Source organism: Ambystoma mexicanum, chromosome 6p (genome assembly GCF_040938575.1).
Source record: "Ambystoma mexicanum isolate Mex_15411 chromosome 6p, UKY_AmexF1_1, whole genome shotgun sequence".
Taxonomy (NCBI): domain Eukaryota; kingdom Metazoa; phylum Chordata; class Amphibia; order Caudata; family Ambystomatidae; genus Ambystoma; species Ambystoma mexicanum.
Genome location: NC_090935.1, coordinates 869,571,050 through 869,592,152, shown reverse-complemented (window position 1 = coordinate 869,592,152; position 21,103 = coordinate 869,571,050).

Here is a 21,103-nt window from a genome sequence, read left to right as displayed (position 1 = left end):
GCCTACATTTCGGAAGGCGAGCCAAGTCCGCAATGCATCACCGAGCTGCCAGAGTTCAGCGAAGCCTGCCTCTCACGGACCGTGTTGAGGATGATGATGGTGCTTATGCACGAACTTCGCGGCACTGTTCATCCGCGTAATCCGAGTAACGAGTAAGTATACTCTGGTTGTGATGTCAGTGATGCCACTACTATTTCATGGTCGTCTCCCACATATAAAATTACATCTACATATCATTCGAACGCATGTAAATTGGTTCCATATTGTGCATTTTCTAGATAGAATTTTTTTCAAAGCAGAATGACATTTTTTACCTGAATCGACATTGATAAGAAAGTTTTGTCATTTTAATACAGTTTGCATCTTTCTTTTTCACAGGTGGTACAGGCTGGTGGCCTATCGTTGCTTCACTTGGTGGCTTCACGGGAGGCTCGGACACCGCGTTCGGAGAGTAATACCTGCCTGTGCGGTACTTGCCATTAGACAACATTTCCCCAGCGACAGTGGACAATACCGCGGATTTTCCCTGGATGTGCTGCAACCGGAACTTTACAATGTGTAATGTTTATTATTTATGTTCAATTGAAATTAAGATCTAAAATAAAACCCAACATATATTTTAACAATGGTTGTTTTGATTTTTTAAATGAATCTAGTGTGTCTCCATTGAATAGTCTTCCTGTGCCTTGTCTTGTCACACCACATGTCTCCGGCCAGCATCCTCCCTCACGCTGGCCGCCCACCTTCAATCCACATAACCGTTGAACCCATATGCAGCAGACATACATATGTTATTTTGCGGGTTGGCATCAAGCCTCCCGGCCTTGCTTCCTCCCCCAAAAATACTTACCACACCACTTTGTTCAAGCGTTGGCAATAAAAGGCTGTTGGATTTTATTGATACAAAACATGGTTATAGGTAAATAATCAATATGGTTGATCATAATAAATCATCCTTTTGGGCACCGGGTACAGAGATGACCCCCTCTGGCCCGTGCCGCCTTGCCACCACAGGCCAGCCTGCTGCTGACTAACTGCCTAGGCATCCAGGGTCTCCAGGGTGAACTGCACCCATATATTCTCCTGGGAGGGCGAGGTATTTATAAACTCACCCCCCTGCCTTCCATGTACTAGATCCTGCAGCCTGCCTCTTACATGCAGTTAGATGGCCTCTCCTTGGTGAGGCCCTGCGGCAAACGAGTCTTGTTTTCACGACCACTGCCCCAATCCACCCCCCCGCCCTATCAAAGGCAGTTCGCACCGGGGTACTTGTGCTGGCAAGTGGAGCTGTCAGGGAGCGATAAAGGCCAAGAGGTGCCAAAGACCATGTACACTTCAAAGTGGTCTATAGAGCATGGGTTGTTGTTCCCATGTCTACCTCCAGACCCCGTGTCTCCTGCCAAGCATCCCCCCTCACGCTGGACGGCCCCCTGCAATCCACATAATGCCACGACATATACACGTCATTCATTCACAAACACACCCCTGTTTCGTATTCTTTATAACCCACTTCATATTTCTAATGAGAACTTCTTTGCGCTTTGCTAGTCAACCCGTGAAGGTGCTGGTTATCTGCTCTTCGTCTCTGTGAACTTCCGTGACCACTTCGAGCAAACTCGTCAGTTTGCAAACCTGTGAACTGCTCCCTGTTCTACAACAAGAAACTACTCTGATCCCTGCATCTAACTGTTTGTTCGTCAAGGTAAGGCCATGTACCATAATCATTTTGCGTCCAATTTCTTTTCGTTCAAGACAGTACATGCAAGGAACTAGTCACATGTTCTGAGTTTAGTCAAATTATCTTTCTATTTTTTTTAAGTTATTCAAATACTTATCCGCATGTGAATAACGTGTATAGTTCCAAGAACCAAAACGAACCTTGCATTGAACCTTTTATGTGTCATTTAATTTTTTAACACATTGGTGTTCATAGAGAATTGTTGATCTTTACTTTTCAGAACTTTCCACAATGCCTGCCTGTTCCATTGGCGGTTGCCCTTCGAAGACCCATAATAAATCTGAAGGTACTATAATGCATGTTTTCCCTAAGACAATAGATCAGATAAGAGAATGGGTCCGATATTGCGGATATCCACCGTGTGAGCTTGAAAGTAGAGTCCTAGAAGTCTTTGCGGACAAGAGGGGTGATCGATACCGCATCTGCAGCAGGCACTTTAGCTCAGACATGTACTCCACATCATTGCTAATAAAGAAGAACACACCGCGAGCGAGGCGAAAATTGCTCTCAACCGCTATTCCCACTCTATTCGTCCACATCCCTCCACTGGTGAGTCAAGTTTACGTATTTATCTCTCGGCCTTGCGGTAGTGTGTAGCATTCGCTAACAATAATTTCCCCATTCATGTATGCACTCAATATGAAGGCGGAAGATTCTCCATCCGTGTCGTTATTGCAGTCATCAGCCACTTCAAGCGCCTATCGGGTAATCTTACTTAGCTATTCTGCCACTGACTTGTTTTGGGCATGTAAATCAATAGTTTTAATTTATCGTGTGATTATTTTACCTAATGGTACACCCTTGTACTCGTCCTCTAGTCTTTGTTTTCAGTTATAATTATTGTTATCCAAAATAATGCAAGTACTGTCTTTCAGGGAGATGCTGAGGAGTCCAACGTATTGACGACAACCGTTGATGTCACTCAGATGTTCGAGGTACGTTTCCGGACAGTTCCATCGATGGAGATCATCAGATCTTGCATTCTTGTAGCTTGATTGTTACACACAATGTTTCTTTCGTTTTTAGCCATTGATATGTCCTTCTGTCGTCGCCCTCCTATGTGTCTTCTTTTTTCAATATTGTGTTCATTACTAATGAAAGTCCTATGTTTCAGGGAGTCGATGGAGCATTAGTCCAAGAAGAAGGGGGAGCATGCAGTTACGGGTCGGCGCAACAGCTTGCAGAAGTGTGCACCGCAGTTACATCGTCCCTTGATGTTCTTATGCATTTCGAGGTATGGATACTGACAGTTCGATCAAGCAAAATCATATGACGTGATTACATCCGCTATACTTCCTTCTTTATTAACGCAAGTACTATGTTTCAGGGAGATGACGGAGCTTCTTCTACAAGAACATCACCCCTAGTAGTTGATGCAGATCTCTGGGTGGTGACACTTCCAACGATCGAGCAAATCGAATCATATTTACATATCCATTATTTATTTTAGACAACTGATCATTTGTGCAGGTCTATTTAGATGAGCCGTTGATGCCTGCACAAAGTTTATGTTCTTTTTAACAAAATAGAAAACCATACTAATGCAATAACTGTGTTTCAGGGAGTTACTGAAGCATCATCTTCAATAATATCATCAATGGAAGTCTATGAGGAGCCCGAGGTATGGATCTTGACAGTTCCATCTAACTAGATCAACAATGCGTGAATAATTGTCGTTTGAATGTTCTACACAAAGCGTTCATTCGTGTTTTGCTATTGAGATGTACGTGGGTATTGGTCCCCAAGTACATTTTGTGTTTTCAATATTATTATACATACTAATGGAAGTTCTATGTTTCAGGGAGTCGATGGAGCGTCAGTGCGTGATGGATGTGCTTATCATGAAAATATAGTCGTTGCAGCGCAAGAGGAAGTGGAGACATGCACACACGAGTCGGAGCAACAGCGTCCTGATGTTGAAGTTCGAGGCAAGAAAGTTTCAAAGAAAAGAAAGTAAAAGAAGGTTAGTGTCCTGGTCACTATATTATGTTGTTTTTCACTGTTAATAGTTCAATACTGTTAAGTTGTGTTTAAACTGAACATCCCTTTTCCAATCTGTCCTCTAGTTGCGACTGGGTGTACGAACTAGATCTACACAGACAGTGAAGCGAACGAGAGATGTTGCTTGTCAAACCTTTTGGCAGGGACTTGAGACTGGAGATGCATCGTGCCAATGGGAAGAATATGAAGTGATTGACAACGGAGCTATACCACCACCAGCCATTGATAGTGAATGTCCTCCTGGTAGTTCGGATGCAGTCGGAGATCAATTTACAGAATCCACACCCGCAAAAACTAAGACCGCAAGAAAGTTGAAGAAATTGTTTTATTCACCCATCGCCGGAGAAGGAACAGATGTTGCAATGGAAGAGAATGAAGTGGACGACAATGAAACACCATCAATATCACTGAACATAGCGGAAGACGATATCAGAGATTCTACCTTTCATGTGAGTGACATGTCCTCAACGTTACAGCCGAACCAGCTGGGATGGAGAGTGACAGTATAAGGAAAGAGGCCAAATTCATTGTATTCGATAGTTGTTTGATTGATATTATTATTCGGATGAAATGTGGGCATTCGGTTGGTGGGGAAGTATGTGGGGAGCCATTGATTAATGTGACTCGTGCAATTCGAGGCACTAACCTTAAAATACATGCCACCTGTACAAAATATCATCCTTTCTCATGGTCTGCACAACCCATGCTGGGGCAACTGCCAGCAGGCAATCTACTTTGTGCAGCGGCTGCACTTTTTAGTGGTTCAAGTTTTAAAAAGTTAGAGTCTTTCTTTCAGTTTGTGGGAATCCATTTCATTGCGAAAACTCAGTTCTACAAATACCAAACCGATTATCTATTTCAAGCCATTAGTGAAGCTTGGAGAATGGAAAAAATGTCTATTGATAGTACATTCGCGGGCAAACGGTTCAGGCTAGCCGGTGATGGACAGTGCGACAGCCCAGGATTTTCAGCCAAGTACTGCACCTACCACTTTCAGGACATGGAAAGTAAGAAAATTGTGAGTTCGGTGGTCGTGCAGGTGTCACAAAGTACATCATCAGTGGCCATGGAGAAAGTTGGCTTTGTAGCATCATTGCAAGAACTACAATCGCGGGGAATGGTGATCGACCTGATAGCCACGGACAGACACGTTTCAATTGCCAAGACAATGAGAGAAGAGTGCAAAAATATAAATCACCAATTTGATGTTTGGCATCTTGCAAAAACAATCAATAAAAAAATGTCGGCTGCAGGTAAAAAAAAAGATATGCAAGGTATTTCACAGTGGTCCAAGTCAATCAGCAACCATCTTTGGTGGAGCTCAAAAACATGTGGAGGGTCGTTAGAAATTCTACTGGAAAAATGGCGGTCAGTAATGCTACACTGTAGCAACGTTCACCGCTGGACCACAAACCAACATTTCCACAATTGTGAACATGGCCATTTGTCCACAGAGGAGGCACGGAAGAAGAAGTGGTTGATTGCTTCATCACCCACTCACAAAGCCATTGAAAAGATTGTATTTGATAAAACTATAACAAGAGATTTGAGGGGACTCACGGAATTCTGCCACACAGGAGATTTGGAGGTGTTCCACAATATGTGCCTAAAGTACAGGCCAAAACGATTGCATTTTGGCATGGAGGGCATGATAAATCGGACTCTTCTAGCGGTCTTGACACATAACCATAATGTTGGCCGTCAACAAAGTAGGACGACCGGAACTTTAGGGACGCTTCGCTACAATAAGGCCTTCACTAAAAGAAGTAAACAATGGGTTATCAAACCAGTGTTTGAGGATATGCAATATGACTTTAATGAGAGACTTATTGTTGATGTCCTAGATAGGCACATACATGGAGTTGTGAACGAACCTGTGCAGGGGACAACTGCATTGCCACCCAACATTGCCTCTGTTCCATGTCCACCTAAAGAAGAGCTCATTGAGAAATACACATCACGGTTTAAATGATTGTAATTTGATTGTCTGTTCTCTCGAGTCTCCTCATGTCGCAGGCCCATTGAATATGTGTAGCTATGTATTGTGTAAATAAAAGTGATTGCTCTGTGAGTCCTGTGAGATTACACTGAATGTAGCTAACTAGGAATGTGTGCTCGTTCAAAGTGAAGGTCAGCTGCTTTGATTTTTTCTCGGGTGCCGGAATGGCCCACGACTCAGTATAAGGTTCTATTGTTATTTGACCTTGACAGGCCGGGACCATCCCGAAAGACTTCTTTTTGGGGGTGTGGGGCAATAACGTAAGAAATGATAATGAATATAATTTCAGAAACGAAAGCCATTTAATGTTCGTTCATTAGAAGAAATAACGTTGGCATAGAAGGAGTGGTATTTCGGGGCTGCCCTACGCACAGACACAATGGAAAATGCAAATATAATTTAAGTAACTCTTTAGATGAGTTTATACCGCAATTTAATTACTATACAGTAGCTTTAAAGACGGGTTAAGTTGTACTTGTTCGTTCTATGTGGCATATTGTTTTGTACCGCGCACTATCTTGAGGAGAACCATCTCCTTTTACGGAAGCACCTCAAAACCTGCCTCTTTGCTTCTGCTTTCTCTCTCCCTCTCCCCTGCTACATCTGGTCCACTGTCTGCGACCTCGGTCCTGGGCCCTTCCACTCTCCACCTGCACTGCCTCCCTGTCAACCCCTGCACTGGGGGACTGTCTCAGTATCCTACAGCCCCCCCTTGACGTATAATACCCAGTTGCACTGTCCTAGCTATGAAATAATTTCCCGACCTGATATATAAAATGAATAATTTTAATAAAGATCTGATGGTGAGACTAATTTCATTTTTTATGTTTTTAAAACAGGTACATCCTTCATTATTGTATGTGTCACGAGTACCAGACACCGGCGGATGGCTTTTTCAACCGCCAGTTGCTTCTCCGCATGAACAACGTTACCACCCTGACCATTTTATGGGACGATCGCCAAGTACAAGTATGCCCTTACGCGGTACTAACGGCTAGATGCAACATACAGACCGTTGTGGTGGCCTAGTGCCTCGTTGTTGGAACAGCCATGCGATTATCAGTGCGACCGAAGAGCTTATTTTATCGTAAACCAACACCCTGTGTACTGCACACGAACATCGCTTGCCTCAAGACGAACTATTTTGGATCGAGAGCAAAGAAAAATGCAAATCGCTGAATATTCTCTAAACATTTGATGTCCAATAAATGTACTTTGCCAAATGTACAATCTTGCCGTTTGCTTTTAAACCAAAGTTTCATATTCCGAATTGTGGCGCTGTATTGTGAGAGGATCTAAGACCCTGTGTCCAGCAAAGGAACATTGCGTGCCTCAAAACGAACTTTTTGGAACGTGAGCAAATAAAAATGAAAATCGCTGAATATTCTCTAAACATTTGATGTCAAATAAATGTACTTTACCAAATTTACAATCTTGCGGTTTGATTTAAAAGTACAGTTTCCTATTCCCAATTGTGGCGCGCTGTGTTGTGAGCTGATCTGTGTTGATTTCCGGGTTCTGTGTGGAGTCGCGTAGAAGACGCCTGGGCGCGTTTGCCTACGCAGCACAGTCACGTCACGGATAGAGGCGGGGAATATGAATGTTTTGATAAAGTCTGTTTCAGGGGCGGGGGATTTGATTTAGTGCCGCAAAAGCAGGTGAGCCAGGTCGATGGGGGGAAATGATAGGATTATCAGAAAATGGCGGCTGATTTCGAGTGCGTTAATGGACGAAAAGTCGGGTAAGGTCCATAGGAAAGTTTTCTACGATCTACCGATTTATGCTTAAAAACACATGGCCGAACCGTAGGGACAATAAAAAAAAAGTCCCGGAACTATCCTTTAAGTGACTTGGCTGCTGGGTCCTTGGTGTCATTAAGGCCCAGGTTGAAGTCACCGAGTAGGATGAGTTTGGAGGACTTTTTGAGGTTATCTGTTAGAAGGTGAGTGAGGCAGGCCTGGAAGTCGCCTAGAGGGCCTGGTGGGCAGTAGATAAGGTGTATGCTAATGGTGCAGTGATGAGATAGATTAAGTTTAATTTGGAGATAGTCGCTGTTATTGTTCATGGATTTTTCAATTTTCCTGACAGTTAGGCCATCTTTGGCTATAAGTGCTACGCCACCACCTTTGGATAGGCGGTCTTGCCTGGCGATAGAGTATCCTGTCAGAAGGGCAAGCGAGAGTGCAGGGCCTGAGGCTTCGTGCAGCCATGACTCAGTGACCATGAGGAGGTCTAGGTTGTGAGTGGTGATAAGGTTGTGTATGTCCAGTGCATGTGCGTTAATGGATCGGGCATTGATCATGGCGCATTTGAGATGCGGTTCAGGGGTGACGGGGTGGGGTGGGTGAGGTGGAGGTGTGGAGTGGGGCGGTGGGAGCATTAGTGGTCTTGGTCATGGGGGTGGTGGTGGTTCCATGTGTGGCTAGTGGAGGAACAGGTGCTATGACATTCAGGACATTGATATTGCAATTCACAGTAGGGGTAGAAGAATGTGGCATCACAGTAATAGCATTGGGGCACCATATATAACAATCTAATAAGTCAATCAGTCTTAAATGAGGGATTTCAGAAAAAAGAGATAGAATATTTGTACAATTTAAAATGCTCAAAGTAGAATCCTTAGTAGGGATTCGATCATAACCCAATCTAGATACCTCCTCAAGTGCGGACAAATAATCTTGAGGGTCATGATCTTCAAAAAGGTCAGCCAAGTACAACACTGAAGTAGAACTAATGGCTGAAGCTTGCTCCACATCCTATCCTTGGCTATGCATATGGAGCTTTATGTAATAGCTGAATCCAGGGGTGTTGCTAGGTCTGGAAAAGACCCGGGGCTATGCTGATGTCGGAACTGTCAGGACTGGGGGCTAGCTAGGCTTTTGGTTGCAGCTTCTGAGATTCTATCCGGGGCTACAACCAAAATACCAGGGCTATAGCCCCTTAGCCACCCCTCCCCCCCCAGCAACGCCTCAGGCTGAATCCACTAAGAAGACACAATCAGAAAGTCCACTTTCATTCTCATTCATAGTTAAGAGTTCACGTTTCTCATGTGTGAGCTTTAAAGATTGAGAATGGGAGTGAAGCTCGAGGCTTATGTTGTCATATGAACAAACTAAAGATTCTACCACTAAATGAAGTACCTTAACCAAAGAAGATCCCAGAGTTATAGAGTCATTTGCACTTGACAAATGAGTCTTTGAATCAGAAGGAATTAAGGTCTCTGAAGGGTCCATTGTATCTGGTCCAATTTGAAAAGTCAGACTGGAGACTTTTGGAAATACATGCCAGACTTCAAAAGAATGTGACAGGCTGGGTACCTGCTGTCCTTCCTGCTCCAGATTGGCACACATTTGTAGAAAAGAAGTGTCCCTCTCAGTACTTGCCGACAGATAACTTTTAAAATGAGCTCTTTAGGGAGAATCCAATTAATTGGGGCATGGAGGAGGCTGTGGAAGTGTCATCATCATAAGTGAGGCTACAAAAGAGTCAGTAATTGGCTCAGCAGTAATTGGAGAAGGCACTGACATTGGAGAAGAAAAAGATTGTGGGCGAGGCCTCGGGTTTTCCTTCAAATCACTCTTTAGGCTTTTTGAAACAACTTTAGGAAAAAACATAGTTACTTTTTCTGCAGCTGATCACAGACATTTGACTGACTGAGAGTGAACACTGTTTAGGGTATCATTTGTGTTGCATAAGCTGGGGGCTCTCGGTTGCCAATTTGCTTGACTGCTTTGGTGTACATCGAGACAACATGTTGAGGTGAGAAAAGAAAAAGGCTTGACAAACAATACAAAATCATAGAGGGATGGACAATTTAGGCAAAACCTGTGCAGGAAATTCAGGCCAAGCCTATACTTCTCACCTTACTCATTGAAACTCTGTCAGCACCCCCCCCCACATACAGTTCAGAAGTATGGAATACTCCAACACTCCACTGCACCCAACTGCACTTAATTGTGCCCTTCGCATATGTGCTTCACACACTGCACCTTGTTTTATGTGCCCCTCCTTTTTCTTCACGCTTAGCAATGATCAGGGAAACGAAGCAACAAAGCCTCGCCAGCCAGCAAACACAAACCTTCTCTGCTACAACTGCACTTAAAAGTGAGCTTCGCATACTGCATCTTGCTTTAAGTGCCCCTCATATTTCTCCACGCTTGATGATGCTCTGGGAAATATAGCAACACGACCTTCCAGCCAGCCAACTTGTTTCTAAATAAAACATATTGATGGAAGGTTTTTTCTGCTGATGCCTATGTTATACCTGTTTCCTGCACAAGGGAAGCTTCCTTTGCTAGTATTTCTGCTTTATTCATTGACCATTTCACACTTGCTCTGCTTCTGGGTTAGATACATTTATTTTTCTGGACTCTATACCTACTACCATGTATGCCGTGGCTGTTCTTTGAGTGATTGGAGCTTGGTCTTCTGCTGTTGATTCTCTGCGTTTCCTCTGCACAAGGGAGGCTTGCTTTGCTGCTTCTCTTGCTCTGCCTTTTCTATGAGCTAGTGCTGCTGCTGCTACCCATACTGTATCTGATTCCCCAGTGAGTGGGGCTAGCCATGATGCACCTGATCCCTGAGTGAGAAGTGGAGTTCTCTGTTGCTAGCCATTCTGTGCATTGCCTTGAATGGAAGAAACCTGTTCTGCAAATGCCGCCCATACTGTACTGTACCTGATTGCTGAGAGATAGAGAAGCTTGTCCTGCTGCTCCCCATTATGTGCCTGATTCCCTGAATGACAGGAACTTGTTCTCCAGATGCCTTTGCTGTAATTTATCTACTCCATCCGTAAGTGAAAGAAGCGTTCTCTGCTGCTACCCATTCAGTACTTGATCCTTCAGTGAGAGAAGCTGGTTCTACTGATACCCGTGTTGTACTGTACCTGATCTCAGAGTGAGAGAAGCTTGTTTGGCTGATGACCATCCTGCACTGTACCTGACCCATGAGTGAGAGAAGCATGTTCAGCTGATACCCATGCTGAACGTTAATTGATCCCTCAGTGGGGGAAGATTGTTGTGCTGATGCTAATGCTGTAGTGTGCCTGAGCCCTGAGTGAGAGTAGCATTCTCTGTTGTTCACATTCTGTACCTCATCCCTAAGTGAGAGAAACATGTTTTGCTATTGCCTGTGCTGGTATGTACCTTATTCCTTAGTGAGAGAAGATTACATTGCTGCTGCCTATTCTGTTCCTGATCCCTATGGAAGAGAAGATGTCATACTGTACTGCACCTGATCCCAGAGTGGGAGGAGCTTGCTCCTCTGTTGCCTTGACTATACTGCACCAAATCCCTTACTGAGAGAAACCTGCTCTGCTGCTTCCTATTATATATCTGATCCCCAAATTAGAGAAACTTGTTCAAATGAAGCCCAAACTGTACTGTACCTGATCCCCGAGTGATAGACGCTTTCCCTTCTGCTAATCATTCTGTACCTGATCCCTAAGTGAGGAGACATTTGCTTGCTACTGCCCATTGTTTACATGATCCCTGTGTGTGGGAAGCTTGATCTGCTGCTTGAAAGGGATTTTATAATAAAGATGAGGCCTAAATTATATAAAATGAGAAAGGATTTCCTTGTAGGAGAAAGAGAAATAATATGTACAGAATTTGGCACTGGTTCTGCCTCTTGTTTGAGTCTCCTTATAAAAGGTCACCTGTCAAATTGCAGATCGCACCCAAATGTTGGAAGATAACTGTTAAACTCATATATTTTCAAACCCAGACTTCATAATACCAATGCACAGTGACATGTTGTCTTTAAAACATTGTGAAACCCACAGAAAGTGTATCAGAAATGTATTCCCATCAATTCCCATCTTGGATATGTGCTGTGAAGTACACAAGCCTCCTTGTTGTGTGTTAAATCCTGAGCCCAAAACATCAAGCACAGGATGTTGTGCAATTGGGGTGCAGGTTTGAGCAGAGAAAACTGTTATGTTTGAACTAAACTGCCTTTATTTCCAAGAATTAACCATGCTACACGAGAAAGGCAGGCCCAGAATTAAAGTAGTTATTTTGAAGGGAATAATTGGATTTCTTCATATGTCCGTCCAATGCGTATAGCAGACGTAAAAATATTGTTGTTACAGCAAAAGGTGTATTCCAGTCAGTGTGAGAATTAAAATCTAATGTGTTCATATATTCTGCCAGGTTAGTAACCCATTTTGATCTATATTGCTTGAAATTTAAGAATAGGTATAAAAATGCTATTGAACTTAGTTTTGCTGTGTCATGTACACTGAAAAGCATGTCTGCATTGATAAATGAAGAAATTAAATCTAAGGGAGCTGGAATAAAAGAGCAGATTCAAATTGCATTTTGAGTTTCTTTCCCCGCTTGTAGGCATACTGACTAAAGTGTGAACTTGATACAAAATAATTACACGTTATGGTCAGGCCAGATGGGTTTTAAGACCACCCCAACATGCACCTTTATTGTATGCAATGCAGGCTTTCAAATCAGATAAATACTATAAACACTATATTTACATCACCCGAGCCACCAGGCTTTTCCTTCAAAGAATCACATGTTTTAATTTGCATTAATGCGTAAACTTAACCATTAACAAAGGGAGGTCAACAGAAGAGGTCACTGGTATTCATAGGCACAGCGCCAGCCATTTGTCTTGGATCAGTCAAAGTTAAAGGTAATATAGAATATGCACTCCAAGACGTTTTACTTTGAATAGTGGTGACATAGGAAGGGACTATTACCCTCTTGTGGAGATCTGCTAGAATATCAAACCAAAGAAATCCAAAGCATTTACATGAACACAAATAATACTTAAAATTTGTGAAAACAAAATTAGGTAGTGCATCGCCATGCAAGCTCAGATTGATTCGAGCTTTGGATAGTTTGGACAGTTCATAGATAAAAGTAAGCTCTACCAGAATCTTGTAATGGAATTAATTATATGTCACCATGTTAAAAATTACTCCAAATTGTTGAAAACGTGAAATTGCCACAAACTATTGAGAATTCCATCATTTAATGTCTCAAAATGTGTGCCTCAAATCGTAAAATCTAAAAATATATGTTTTATCAAGGTTGCACAGATGAGTCAGAAATGAGAGCATTCAAAAAAAAACTAAGCTTTTCTCAATAGGAAGGGCTTTCCTCGCACCCTTTGGATGTAAAGTCACACCTCTGACCAGCCAGAGGTGGAGTTAGAGGGAAATATAATGGAATGTCCATAGGAAAGAGGGACAGATGATGGAACAAGAGTAAGAAGCTCTGCTGATGACCATACCAAAAACCACCTGATTCCTGAGTGAGAGAGGTTTGGTCTGCTGCTAACCATTGTATCACTCATCCATTAGTGAGAGAAGATTGCTCTGCTGCAACCCACTCTGTACCTGAGCCCTATGCAAGAGAAGCTTTGCTGAAGCACATTATGCACTATGTCTCATCCCGGAGTGAGAGGAGTTGGCCTGCTAAGAGCCATACTGTACATATTCCCTGAGTGGGAGAAGCTCTGCAGATGCCCATACAGTATACTACCTGATTCCTGAGTGAGAGCGGCTTGCTCTCACTCAGGAATCATTCTGTCCATTCTGTAATCATTCCGTACATGATGTCTGAGTGAGGAAAGCATGCTCTGCTGCTACCCATTCCGTACTTGATCTCTATGGGAGAGAAGCTCTGCTTCTGATTCCCAGGCTTTGCTGCTACCGATTCAATCTCTGATCTCTGAGTGAGTTATTTTTTCTGATTCCAATGCTCTACTCCACCTTATCTCTAAGTCACAAAAGCCTGCTCTGACGCTACCCGTTCTGTACCTGATCCCTTTGGTGCGACAAGCTCTGCTGATGCCAATGCTGTACTGTACGTTATTCCTAAGTGAGAGCAGAGTGCTCTGCTGCTACCCTTGTTCTGCTGATGCCCATTCTGTACTCTACAAAATCCCTGGGTGAAAGAAGCTTGCTCTGCTGATGTCCATGCTGTACCTGCTCTTTGTTATTGTGTCCTTTCACACTTGCCAACTGGTTGGCAACATGAGGTGCTGTCCATTGACACGTGATATGATATGTGTAGTAGATTCCGTTAATCACAATTTATATTACTCTATAGTCTCTCTGATAATTTGTTGTGAAACTCACCCTAATGTGCATGCACCCGCTTAACTATAAGAACTATGAGTGCCACATAAGAGCTTCATGCTTGGTAGGCTCATTGGGCATGCATGCATGATGTACTTCAAGGCAACGAATGCTCTATGTGCTTGCTTCAAGACTAATACATTCCATTAGGCAATTACTAAGACTTGTTGTTACTTACTGTGGAGCGAGGTAGTTGGAGATGAAAATAATACGCTCGTTTCTTTATTCATAATCAACCAAACAGGAATACAGCAGTTCTCCAGTCCAAAAATTGTAGACTTTTCACATTAAGACTGGCAAAATAGCATGATAAAGTGCACATGCTAGTCGCTGGTGCATCAGGCCAGGGGAAAAAACACAGCTAATGATGAAAGACATAGGGCCTAATTCACACAGCGTATTCCAATGGGGTTTTGCCATTATACAACGGTTCTGTGAATTAGGCCCATAGTTGGAACACAATGGGGCATACCCACAAAATTAAGGCAATATCTAAGATTAAAAGGGAAGATTATGCTATATTTTATACTCATTTATAAACTCCAAAAGTGGTGAATTGCCAGTTATCCTTCGCTTAAATCTTCTGCTGCAACAAATGCACTGAGATGGAAGCGTTGCATATTTTGTTGCTGCTAAGAGCTAATCACACATGGCATATTGAAAGCCACATCAATGTGGTAGCTATTAATGCGGAACAATTGAAAAAGGGAACATGAAGCATATCACATAATACAGAAAAGGTGGGGGGCGTGGCTTGATGGCCGCATAGCAGGACGGGCTCTGGAGGAGCTCCCGTGATCCTACATTGATCCGTGAAGAAAAAGGAGGTTAGCAGGAACATTAGCCTGGAAGCAGCACACCCACAGGCTTCTGAATAGATGGGGCGCACTTTGGGCCGGAAGAAAACATAAAAAGTGGCGAGTTCAGCGAGATTCAGCCTCTCGCGAAAGGCCCGAGGTCCGGGCTGCGGACTCGGACAAAATGGCAGACAACGAACAAAGGGCCATGAACTGACGAGAGGGCCGTGAGCGAAGGAAGGAACTGCGGCAGCAGCCGGCCCACGGTTACGGCGGCGTCGCATTGCAACAAAGCACACAGGAGGAGGACACGGAGGGGACGATTGAGCCCAGCTGCAGCATGAACAACAGGCCCGTGTGACGGACCCGGCTGGCCTCGGACGCGGGCACTATGGTGCCGAAGAGCGCTGGGGTAATGAAAGGCTGTGAGGACTCGGTGACTGTAGCGCTGCCGGAGGGGCCCCTGATGGGACGGCGGCTCCGCACCATGAGAGCCCAAGAGAGCGGGCGTGACCCAGCGCGCCGACCCCCGCAGTGGCCCGGAACACCAGCGGTTTGCAGCTGGCCTCATCCGCCTACAGCAGGGTCCGCGAGGCGGAGAGGACGACTTGCTTAATCACGGACCGCAGGACGCAAGGCCTCTTAACCTTGTTCGCAGCCTCTGCCTGGGAGCGGAAGGGAATATAGTGCGGCCTGCAGAGAGCAGAGTGGTGCCCCCAAGCCACCGGGAGCACCAAGAGCCTGGGAACTGCCACAGGAGGCTGGCGAGCTTGTGCCCCAAAGGAGCACAACAGCTGAGGCATGCTTATGGACCCAGACAAGGCGGCTGGAAGCTGGAGGAGGGCCGCCTGACCATCTGAACATATTCACAAGGGCCAAAGGGCCAAAGAGAAGTTCCTTATAGAAGTTTTGGAATTGCAGAGGAACAGCACGCGCCCCTTGGAGGGTGCTGGGTTGCCACCCAGAGCGGGGTGCTTGGATCCTGAGGCAGCACACATGGGGCCTTGGGGTAAGCTAAGAAGGGCCGGGAGACTCTCGCTGCACAAGTGTTGGTGCCCATAAATGAAGGAGCTGGCAAAAGGCTTAGACAGTGCACCCAGGCATGCAAAAGGAGAGGGACGGCACCCTCGCTAGAACATAAAGCGCCCAGAATGAGCGTAAGTACGCACTGTGTAGTGCGTGTAAGGCCCGAGCCTGGTGGGATCCCGCAACGGATTATGGAAACGAAATATTGAAGGCAGAGACCCCAGGGGGCACTCGTGGATCCCCAGACACGGCATCGGGAGGACCCTTCCGCCGAGGGGCGTGAGGGGAACACCCGAAGCTAGACCAGGAGCTAGAAGGCCCTGAGGCTGACGGAGCACTGGAGCGAGAGAGTGCCGGGACAGTAGATGTGCGGGCCATTGGCCACTGGAAGAAACAAAGGGGGAGCCGGTGAAGCGATACTGCGAGAGCACAAATACGTGAGAGGACACAGCCCACTCCAGGTGTGGGGAGAGCGCCAAAGACACACCGAAACGCAGGCGAAACGGCCCCTGATACACTAAGAGTGGCCTGGTGCCACACAGATCTTCGCGCAAGGAGAGGCTCCACTGGCAAACACCCGGACTGCATATCAAGATGTCTAACAGAACCGTCAGACCCAAGAACAAACAGCCCACGTTGGAGGCTTATGCCATATCACCCCAGAGTGCAGAAGGGGGCAAGAGCAAGGACACCACTGCTGTAGTAGCGGATACACCGGGCACGATCCAGGAAGTGCTGGCAGCGAATGCAGACTTGAAAGTCGCCTGGGAGACTAAACTGGGCTTGGCAATGGATGAACTGAAAGTGGGTCTGGACCTCAAGATTGGAGCGGTCCAGGAGGAAGTCAATTTGTTGAGGCAGGATGTGCGGTCGCTGGCGGAGCGCACTGGAAACCTGGAAAAGGAGATGGCCCCGAACACGGCGGCATGTGCCGCCCATGGATCGGAGCTCCACACCCTCGTGCAGCGTGTGGGTAATCTGGAGAACAGGGCAGAGGAGGCGGAAGAGCGCGCTTGACGCAATAAAATTTGCATTGATGGACTGCCAGAAGGAATGGAAGGGCCTAATCCAACAGAATATGTGGAATCCATGCTCTTGCAAGAAATAACTGGCAGAGTTCTGACCCAGGGGTTTGCAGTTGAGAGGGCACATAGGTTCCTGACAAGAAGGCCTCCGCCGGGTGCCCCCCCGTGGCCAATGATCGCAAAGATCTTGAATTATCGGGATCGGGAGAGGATACTCGAATTCTTCCGGAAGGGGGGAACGATAGAAAGGGGACCGGCGAAAATCACGGCGTACCCGGACTATACTTTGCACGTGCAGCGTAGCAGGATGAACTTCGGGGCGGTGAAAATGAGGTTGAGAGAAGCCGGCCACCGTTATATGTTGCTTTACCTGGCCAAATTGAAAGTGTTCTATAAGAATAAAACTCTGTTCTTCGAGACGCCGAGGACGCCATGGACTGGCTGGACATGCAGGGTCGCCCTCAGGAACCGGATATCCAGTCGGGAGCAGCAGAAGATAAGTAGCACGTAGCTGGGACACCCCTGGCGACATAATATAAGACAATGGGACTAGAATTTGGTATCTATACTACTGATGGGGAATGTGTTGCAGCAATTTAAGCAGGCAAGATCCGTTATATGCTACTATCCTAATCGGAAGGAGATATTGGGACTTGAATATAGTGTTATATAAAGTGCGTCGGGAATGGGTTGCAGCAAATATGTGCTAGTAGGATCTGTAGTATGCAACCATCCTAACCAGTTGATTGGGAGCTCTGGGAGACAATCCTTAAACCCCTTAGTAGTATATTTAGTTAGGTCACTGTTAGATCAGTGGCGCCCCGCGGGGTCCTAGTCTTAGTTTGTGAGACAGGACCAGACGCGGGTGGGCCTGAGATCCAGGGATGGAACTGGGCATTTGTTGGGGCTGGGCAGGGTGGGGGGAGGGAACGGGTTGTGTGCGGTGGGGAGGAGTTTGGGAAAGGGTAGAAAGGGAGGTTTTGGGAGGGGGGAAGGGGGGATTGTTGAGGGAGGGAGGGTTAAGAGTCAGACAATGGGTCATCAGGGAAGATTCTGTAGAGGGGGAGGAGATGGAAGGGGAGTACACCGAGTAGATGGCGTCGGGTAATCTCAGAGTGGTGACCTGGAATGTGTGGGGCCTCAATAACTATTTGAAACGTAACAAAGTGATGATGTATTTAAGGAGGATGCGCATCGATATAGCCTTGCTGCAGAAGACTCACCTCACCAAAGAGAAGTTGGAGGTAGTTAAGAGGAAATGGAAAGGGAATGTCATAGGTGCCACATACTCAGCATTTGCGAGGGGAGTGATCACCTGGGTGGCACCGCATGTGCCATTTCACTTGCTCAGCTCGACAATAGATCCAGAGGGTAGGATGGCGGTGGTGGCGGGGACTCTGGAAAACAGGGAGGTGAACATTGTAAATCTGTACGCCCCTAACCATGACACAGCTGTATATTTTAGGTCCCTATATAAGAAAATTAGCCCCCTGGTGGGTAGCGCAATGATTTTGGGGGGGGGGGATTTCAATTGCACTCTGAACCCTAGGGTTGATAGGTCAGTTGACAAATCAGGGAAGCCAGCGCCTGCAGCTAAAGCACTGATGACCCTATTGATAGACCTTGGTCTGGAGGACGTGGGAAGAGAAGGTTACATCCAATGGATAGGCAGTATTCGCACTATGCAGCGTCGCACGACCTGCACACAAGGCTGGATTATGTGTTTGCTGCAGCAGAGATAGTAGGAGAAATGGTGGGGGCCGAATACAAGGCCAGAGTACTATCCGACCACTTGTCTTTAGTTGCGGAGTGGCAGCATCAACCGCACAGAGCGCGTATCCCGACATGGAGGCTCAGAACTGAGGCCCTGCAAGATGCAGAATTTCAAGAGGACCTGAGGGTGGCTATCGAGGAATACTTTGAAATTAATACGGGCAGTGTACGCTCTGTGGGAACAGTACGGGAGGCATTTAAGGTGGTGGTGCGAGGGGTAGCCATATCAAAATCTAAAGGGCTCCAAGGGAGTATTGAGCGGGAATTGCTGGAAACGGAAAGAGAGCTGGAGGGCCTCACCCGCAATGTGGGGACTGCCCGTGAGGATAGCGCTAAGATAAAAGATTTACAATTAGCGTGTATGGAACTCTGGGATAGATTATGTAAGTTAAACTATAGGAAATACACAGAGAGGTTACATGCTGGGGGAGATAAGCCGGGTAGATTGCTGGCCTGGCTATACAAAAATGAGATAAGAGAGATTAGGGACGTGGAAGGCCGAACCTATAACACGCAAGAAGGGGTTAACGGAGAGTTCCTCAAGTACTATAAATGTTTATATGAGGACACAGGAGAGGATATGAGCCAGGAAATACTGGAGACAATAGAGGATGTGGGGCTGCCCACCTTGGATGACCTAGAACGTGCACATCTGGACGCCCCCATCACCGCAGACGAACTAGCGGCGGTGATCCAACACCTTCCCACATGTAAGGTGCCCAGGTCAGATGGGTTACCCAGTGAATTTTATAAAGCATACAAGCAGGAGCTGCTCCAGCCGCTGCTGGCTATGTTTAACGAAGCCCATGAGCAGGGGGAACTGCCGGCGTCCCTCCGTGAGGCGGTGATCATCCCACTCCTAAAACCAGGTAAGCCAGACACAGAGTATGGATCGTTTAGGCCCTTGTCTATGCTTAATCAGGATAGCAAAATACTCACGGCAGTGCTAGCTAATAGACTAAAGAGGGTTATCGGCAAGTTGATACACTCAGACCAAACGGGTTATGTGCCAGGTAGAAACATCACAGATAACCACAGGAGGCTGCACCACGTTATTGATCAAACCAGGGAAGACTCGGGAGAGATGGCCATTGTGTCGTTGGACGCGGTGAAAGCCTTCGATTCAGTGAGGTGGCCGTGGTTAAAGGCGACCCTGAAAGGATACAGAATGGGACCTGCATATACTAGATGGGTCCAGCTGCTATACAGCTCCCCGATGGCGAGAGTCAAAACCGGCCCCACAATTTCAGACAAATGGCAACTCAGCAGGGGTACCAGATAGGGTTGCCCCTGGTCACCTATGTTATACATCTTGGCATTAGACCCGCTAGCAATATGCCTGCGTCAACAATATGGGGAAATTGGGATTCGTACGACGGGGAGCACGCACCTGATATCATTGTGTGCAGACGATATGCTTCTTTACCTGCGCTACCCGGAGGAAAACTTGCAATATGTGCTGGAGGTCATGGACCGTTATGCCACCCTCTCGGGCATATCGGTGAACCCCGGGAAGTCTAGCATGTTCCCCTTGGGAAGAAACAGGGGCACCCCATCGGTGGGGCTACCAGTCCTGCGGATACCCTGGCAGACCACGACATTTAGGTATCTGGGTGTGAATATTTATCATGATATAGAGATGGAACACAAGCATAATACAGTGAGAGCGATTGAGGGTATTAAGAATAGCTTGGCGTTCTGGACCAGGTTACCCCTGGCCATGATGGGGAGAGCAGCCCTGCTCAAAATGGTTGTTTTGCCCATGCTCCTGCACTTTTTTGTGAATGTCCCATACCTGATCCCCAGACGCTTTTTTGTGAGACTCCATACAATGTGCAGGGGCTTCATATGGGGCAACTCCAGGAATAGGGTGGCCCTGTGGAAGCTGTAGAACACTTGCGATAAGGAGGGCATAAACCTTCTAAACTTTGAACTCTATTATCTGGCAGCACAGTTGATGTATGTGGCCAGGTGGCTGTCTGCGGAGGACTCGGCGGAAGCTAGGCTTTTGCAGGGCGATACAGTCCCATATTTCCTTAGAGAAACAGTGTGGATGCATAAAACTGAGATGGTGGAGAGGGGGATACTATTGGAGTTGGGCTGGGAAGTTTGGCGCAGAGCATGGAAAACGGTGGGCGATTCAGACCTGCTCTCGTCGCAGGTCCCTCTCGTGGCCCTATGTGGAGACGACCCCCAATTGTTCGAAGCAGTCCGCAGATACTGGGAACCGGTGGGTCTAGCCACCCTCGGAGATATATTGCAGGGGGGGAGGTACTGGTGTTTCAGAGGATAAATGAGGAGACAGGGGTGCATAGCGGCCAATATATCACATACATCAGGCTCTTGAAACGGGTCAGGGGGAGGTGACCCGAGACGGCGCTGGCGGAAGAACCTGATGCCACGCTGGAAATGATGTACGATGTCTCAGAGGGAGGACACGAAATATCTAGGATATATGAGCTCCTACGAGCAAAGGTAGAGAGGGAGCTACTCCAGCTGAGGCATGATTGGGAGGAGGATATGGGAGAACCCATGACAGAGGGACAATGGGATAGAGTACAGAGGTACCACAAAAAGGTGTCTCGGAACGCGAGACTCCAGCAGATCCAGCTGTATGTTACCCATCGGGCCTACCTGACTCCT